Here is a 6,050-nt window from a genome sequence, read left to right on the forward strand (position 1 = left end):
TTGCATTTCTAACCATTTTTCATGCCATAACTGACACTACCCTATATGACAAGTACACAAAAATTCATTGCAGCTCTGTAATAGCAAAAAACTAGAAACCTACACATCCATCATCAGAAGAATAGATTTTTGTATAGTATAAGCACACAATAGAATACTATACAAAAGTGAAAATGTCAAATAATGCGAGATGGATCAAGCTATGTGCATTCACGGAAATAGAATGCTGATTTTTTTTAAATAAATCCATTTTAAGTAGATTATAGACAATATGATGCTTTTTAAAAATAAAACTCAAGAACAAATAATATATTACTTGGACATGGATAAAAACCATTTTTATTTTAAATGCAAGGGCATGAAAAATGCAAAATTTGAGATAGTCATTACCTCAGGGGTAGAGAGGAGGAATAAAGATTAGAGCATATTCATAAGTGTTCATTATATTATTATGCTTTATAAGTTATATAGATGTCATATTATTTTGATGCATATATAAAATGTAATAAATAAAATAAAATATAAAAATTAAAATAACACCACATAGCACAAAATCTTAAACATGTTAAAAAAAAAAACACATGTATTTATAGATGCAAAGAAAAAACTCTGGGAGAAAAAATATCCAAATGTTAACAGTGGTTATTTCTGGATTGTGGAGTTTGGGTATATTTTTTCTTTTTGTATAATTGTATGTTTTCTACATAAATATGCAATGCTTTATAATTAGACAAGTTTGTTTCTTTTTATCTTCAACACATATGGGATTTCAACTTGCTGTACTCAGTTAATCCCCAAATCCTCTGTTCATTTCTGCACCGCCTCAGTACAAACCTTTAAAAGGATCCATTTCTATTCTCTACAATATATGTCTCAGATGCCTTTTTGTGTGTTCATCAATGATAACAGAAACAGTGAAAGCTGACATTTAAGCACCTACTATGTGTTCCTGGGTTCTAAGTATTCAGTGGATAAATCTGGTTAATCTTTACAAAAACTGAAGAGCTAGGTACAATTATTTTTCTCACTATAAAATATAGAAAAAGAGGTACAATGCCTAACTAAAGTAGCCTGGCTAAATTGTTTTACCCAAGGCCACGCAGCTAAGCAGGTGGTTTCCATGAATATCAGCAATGAGGAAAGCAACAGTTTGCATTTCATGTATAAGTCCTGGTTTAAGGCCCACATTCTCAGAAACAGCTTGGTGAGATTATTCCACATACCAACAAAAAGTGGGGAGAGGACTCATGGAAAACTTATTAGATTTCCTGATCTAATAAATTTAAAAACCAGTTGTAATTACTACTGACGACAGAACTTCCTGGCAAAAATCAATATCTGCCTCAACAAGCAGCGTTTGGCTTTTCTCAGTCTAATCAAGACAAGCAGAAACCTGGATGACATCAGCAGTGGTCAAAGAGCCCTCAGCTTCCTCAGGCCCTGGGGACTCCTGCAGTTTGGTTCACCCTCCAAAGAGAAGAGCCTAAAATTCATGAGCCAGAAAAAGTTTCGATCACTACTTAACTGACAAACTGAGAATTATTTCAGTGTGTGTATATTTGGATGCAACGTCCATGTGCATGTGTATTTCATCTTTCATGCTGAGATAATCAATCATCTTGCCAAATACAGTGGAAAGTAGATGTTATTGGGTTTTTCTGGCTACATCAGGCTGAGATAACTGAGGCCGTATCAGTCCACAGATGGTGCTTTTTCACCCAAAGTGGCCTGAGTCATCAATTGCCCAGCAGCTTACTTTATTTTATTCTCATAAAATCCCCAAATATATCATTTACTATACCCAAACCTAGTACCAAGGTTCTTGGGAGCTTCATGTTTTCTCTTCTCTGTTTCTACTTTCCTCATACCTCAGTGACAACTTGGAGTCATTGAAAGCCCCAATTTCCTTCCTTAAAAAAAAAAAAAATGTCTATTTAGTTTCGATTTCAAGAACGTAAGCATGTTTTTAGAAAACCCAAAATCTCAAATCTATGATGGTAGCAAAACATGGGAGACAGGCTGAGCATCCTGACTTTGGGTCTGACCAGGCCAAGAGTAGGGGCTTCCCTGGTGGCTTGGCAGTGAAGCATCTGCCTGCAATGCAGGAGACGGGGTTTTGATCCCTGGGTGGGGAAGATTCCCCTGGAGGAGGGCATGGCAATCCACTCCAGTATTCTTGCCTGGAGAATCCTATGGATATAGGAGCCTAGAGAGCTACAGTCCATAGGGTCACAAAGAGTCAGACACGACTTAAGTGCTTTAGCAGGCAGGCAGGCCAGAAGTGACAGTGGAGGCCAGAGGCTTGGGTCAGCTGGCAGGGAGGGCAGGGACACACCCCAGCCCAGCACCTGAGCACAGAGGATAGTCTAGGCAGGGAAAACAACACCCAACGAGCCCAGTGTATTCCCAGGGGTCCTTAAAAGTAGAAAGAGGACATTGGAAGAGGGAACCAGAGAGATGGACTCTGCCTGATGCTACTGGCTTTAAAGATGGAGGGAGGGGGCCATGAGCCAAGGAAAGTGGGCAGCCCCTAAAAGCTGGAAACAGTAGGAAATTTTATTTTCTGAGTTTATAGTTAGACTTTACTTACAAAGAGAATCTACATCCTCTTACGAGCTATGCACATAGCCCCTCCTACTCCCACTTCTATTTCCTGTAATTTTCTAAGTTTCTCCATTTCTCCAAACGGAGCAGAGCACAAAGGCCATGATGCACCTGTTGGTACAGGCTACATCTATCCCTCAGAAACCCGGAAACACAGCACATCCTTGGCTGCATGCTTGATGCAAAAACCCAGGAATTCCTCAACTATTTTATTTCTCTGACTTTGAAGAACCTTAAGCCACTTAAAAATATTCTCTCACACGACAAGTATTAACTGCACTTCTACCATGTCCCAGGTATTGTGCTTATCTCTGGTGAGCTAGCGATGAGCAAGCTAAACACTGTTCTTGTCCCTGGGAAGCTACTGAGTGTAAAAAAGTAGTAAATGATTAATCACATTGTTTAGCAAATACTTAGACACTATTTTAGGTACTTAATACACATTAACATTTTGTTTCCTCAGCAGTCCTAAAGGTTGTTATTATTTCAGTTCAGTTTAGTCACTCAGTCGTGTCCGACTCTTTGCGACCCCATGGATCGCAGCACGTTATTATTTATGCCCCCCTTATACAGATGAGAAAAACAGATTTCAGAGGGCTTAAGTAACTTGGCCAACTTATCTATCTAAATAGTAATGGAGCTAGGATTCAAACCCAGGCCATCAGGGCCCAGAACATTATGTTCTCAGTCTTTTCAATACATTATCTCTTTGTGACTCTGTGAATACAAATATTCCTTACACTACTCGTTTATTCTGCCACAAGATCTATTTTGTCTAGAGTGACAGGCCAGAAATAAGATTACTGAAAAGCAGGGTAAAGAAAAGTATGATCAGGGTCTAATGCTTGACCCTGAGCTCAGAAGCCCAGTCTAATTTGAGGGGAACCTGTTGTGGTTCAAGAAATGATGCCAGTGTTACATCCTTCTAATCAGACAGCAGAACTCTTTGCTATTCAGTGTCCTTGTCCCTGAGAAGTGAGACTGCTCTGCAGATCACAGTTCTGGATAAGCCTGTTTAAGGCCCCAAAACATATCCCTAATTTTATCAAAAACAGATTCAACCTATCATCTCTCCTACTGCAAGAGCCTGGATCTCTGCCTGAAACTTTGCCTTCAAGGAAATGCAACTGTGTTTTCTTTGTGTAATCACTGAGAAACCTGCCCTCAGCCAAAAACCACTTCCTCTCCTCGAAAAACTCAAACATGACCAGCTTGACAGTGGGCATTGCCCAGCAGCATCCAGCTGCAAGTGAAGTTTGAAATGTCACTGTGAGAGGTCTCCCAGTGCAGGAGGAGCCCCACTCTTCGTGTAAGGCTTTTCCCCTGAGGATATACCCAGTTCAGTCTGCAGAACACACCAATGTGTCTAAGAAGGAAAGAAATAGAAAAAAAGGGATGAGACTCCTAAACTCTCCAGCACCTGCCTCCTAAGGTCAAAGAGATCCCAATTAGATCCCCGTAGAAGACTTAAATATAGAGGATAAAGCCAAAAGAGTATTATTAGAGCTTTGCCTCCAACCTTCTCTTAGGAACCCTGGATGAATAGACTGGACCATATTTCAGAGGATCTTGCTTTGGCTCATCTAGATATCTGAGTGGTTGTTGTTTTCACTAAGTCCAGTCTGACTCTTTCAAGACACCATGGACTGTAGCCCATCAGGCTCCTCTGTCCATGGGATTTCCCAGATAAGGATACTGGAATGTGTTGCCATTTCCTTCTCCAGGGGATCTTTCCAGACCCCCTGGATTGAACTCACATCTCCTGCATTGTCAGGCGGATTCTTTACCACTGAGTCACCTGGGAAGCCCAGATTGACCTGAGTAGCCTGATTTAACAGGAGGGCATTGCAACCCACTCCAGTATTCTTACCTGAACAACCCCATGGACAGAGGAGCCTGGTGGGCTCCAGTACACAGGGTCGAACATGACCAAAGAGACAGCACAGCACAACAGTGCCTGATTTAAAAACCATCTGAGTGGCTTTCTTGTCCCACTGTCTCTAGATCCATACGCTCTCTTAGTCCTAGAGATTTCACCAGGGTGAAAAGAGACAGGGAAAGATAAATCTGTGGGAAAACACACCCCAAAGAGGGCAGTGTTTCCCTTAAGGGTCCCAGGATTGGCCTAAAGCTATCTACCTAGGAGAGAGGGGAGGAAGAAGCCTCCCAAGGGACAAAAGGGTCCAGACTCTCTCATTGCATTAGCAGAGGGAGCATTCAAAAGGAGACAGCCCCAGCTACAACACACATGGAGGGGAATAGGACTCAGTCTCCTGGGGGAAGATTCAGGAAGGAAACCCCCCATCACCACCACCAAAAAGTCTTGAACAAGAAACAGGAGTGATGATGTTCTCCTTATTTTCTATTTTACCTAATTGTCATGAAAAATAGCAATAAAGTTAGAAATGAAAACCTTTTAAAAAAATTTAGCACCTAGGACAGTGCTTATTATTCAAATATCGACATTTGTTGGGTGAATGCATACCCCCTTCTCCCTACCCAGAAAAATTCCCAGACTTCCAAAACAAGTCCAGGATTCTATATGCCACACTGGATCCAAAAGGCTGGTAAATTTTTGACATGTTTAGCCTCAAGCCCCACTGCTTGTTTTGATGTGAGACATCATTTGGGAGTCTACTTCCAGATGCTTCCAGACACCTTCTTGCTGTAGGGGCAGGAATGGACTCAACAGTTGCTCGGATGTAATAGTGAAACTCCTCTGTTATGTCCCACAATGCCTGAAACAAATCCTCTAGAAGCCAGCCACAATTTCAGAGCACAGAAAATAATACAGACTTTCCTTTATTCTTTGGAGCATTGAATACTTACTGTGTTCAGGTACTGTTCATATATTTAAACTAATTTAGTCCTTCTTGGTGGAGAAGGAAATGGCAACCCACTCCAGTGTTCTTGCCTGGAGAATCCCAGGGACAGTGGAGCCAGGTAGGCTGCCGTCTATGGGGTCGCACAGAGTCGGACACGACTGAAGCGACTTAGCAGCAGCAGTCCTCCTTGGATCAACAAGATCAGATCAAATAGGGAAAAATAAGCTGCCTTCTTAGAGAGTGGGTATCATGGTCTGAGAAGGACATCAGTGGCTTTATGAGACTGTCTCATTTAAAGAGTGCTGTGTCCAGTTCCTGGTGTCACATTTAAGAAAGTCTCCACGTGTACCGGGGGCTTCCCAGGTGGCTCAGTGGTAAAGAATCTTGCCAATGCAGGAGACGTGGTCAGGAAGATCCTGGTCGGGAAGATCCCCTAGAGAAGGAAATGGCAACCCACTCCAGGATTCTTGCCTGGGAAATCCCACAGACAGGAGCCTGGTGGGCTACAGTCCATGCGGTTGCAAAAGAGTCAGATACAACTCAGGACTAAACAACAGCAACAAGCACCTGGACTGAGAAGACATCTCAGTAAAGGTGACCCCCCAACTCCTAGCTAAAACA

The sequence above is a fragment of the Bison bison genome, unplaced genomic scaffold (assembly GCF_000754665.1).
Source record: "Bison bison bison isolate TAMUID 2011002044 unplaced genomic scaffold, Bison_UMD1.0 scf7180017864329, whole genome shotgun sequence".
Taxonomy (NCBI): Eukaryota; Metazoa; Chordata; class Mammalia; order Artiodactyla; family Bovidae; genus Bison; species Bison bison.